Raw genomic sequence first — 1,388 nt, 5'->3', positions numbered from 1 at the left:
TATACATCTTTGTGGCATATAGCACAGTTTTTCAAAGTATACATGCTGTGTGTGCTAATCAAATCAAGGATATTAACATATTCATATCTTCATCAAAAACATTACATTGTGTTGTATACTTTAAATATTCTACTAGTTTTTTCCTTACTTTTTTATTCTTTTTTATAATTCATTTTTTCTCAAACCTCTTTGTCCCCTCTCCTGCCCTCCTCATATGCAGTGCCCACCCCCTGCAGTTTCTGGTATTTGTATACATTATACATTTTATGTGTGTGTTTGTATATATAATTTTATGTGATTTTACTTTAACAGGTTCCCCAGAAACATGTCCATAGATCTTCTTTTTATACACACAGAATTAGAATCTAAAGCTTTGAAAATTTTAAGTGAATTGTTGCATGGCATAGAACAATTAGAAGAACCTATTCTAGAAAATAGATCTGTATGAGTTTGGAGCTGATCTTCTTACTTATTTCACATAATTGTTGTTCTTGTCTTGACCCTAGGCTACACTGGCCATGGCTAAATCAATTATCAATGTCCTTTATTATGTAGTATATGGTTATTGACTGATTCAATAATCTTTTAGGGTTTGTCTTATCCTTTTGTGTTCTTAATGTAACTGGACATGGAGTTCCTAGTGCAGACACCAGTTATGAACATACCTGGGGCCATAATAGACATGGTTGTTTCAAAGTAAGCAAAATAATAGGTATTAATATACTCATTTGTATATTTAGTATTTTACTGTATTGTAATTTTTTTTCTGTTAACTCCATGTGGCATTCATAAAAATAAGGATATCTTTTGATTAACAAAATAAGGCAAATTATCCCTGCCCTTTATTTATAGGTGGGATTGCTATGTTTCCTAAGCTGACCTCAAACTTATGTTCCTCTTGCCTCAGGCTCCTGACTAGTTGGGTGACAGGGATGTACCACTGCACATGCCATTCACCTATTTCTTTCTTTTTTAAAAAAAATTTTTGCTATAATTCACCAGAGAGAGAGAGACAGACAGAGAGGGAGGGAAAGTGAGAAAGCAGTCATCCCTAAAGCAGTCATCCCCAGGGGGGAATTATCAAGTCACAATCTCTATTTTTCTCTTGGGACTTTGAGTATGCATGCACCTGGCATGTTTTTTCAAAGCAACTATGTCTGGGACTTGAGTAGTCAGCCTTAACTACCATGCCACTGGCTGACCCAATTAACTGTATTTTAACAAACATATAATGTATGTATGTATACATATAAAATATTCTCACACATTTATATACTCTTTGACTGATACATTTCAGTTCTAGGTTCAAGTAATGATGCAATAATCTTTTGAAGCTGTGTCTATATGGAAAAAAGTCAAAAGTGGAGTAATTATTTAGATGACTCAGG

Source organism: Tupaia chinensis, unplaced genomic scaffold (assembly GCF_000334495.1).
Source record: "Tupaia chinensis unplaced genomic scaffold, TupChi_1.0 Scaffold000417_1, whole genome shotgun sequence".
Lineage (NCBI taxonomy): Eukaryota > Metazoa > Chordata > Mammalia > Scandentia > Tupaiidae > Tupaia > Tupaia belangeri.
Note: the sequence above shows the minus strand (reverse complement) of the source record.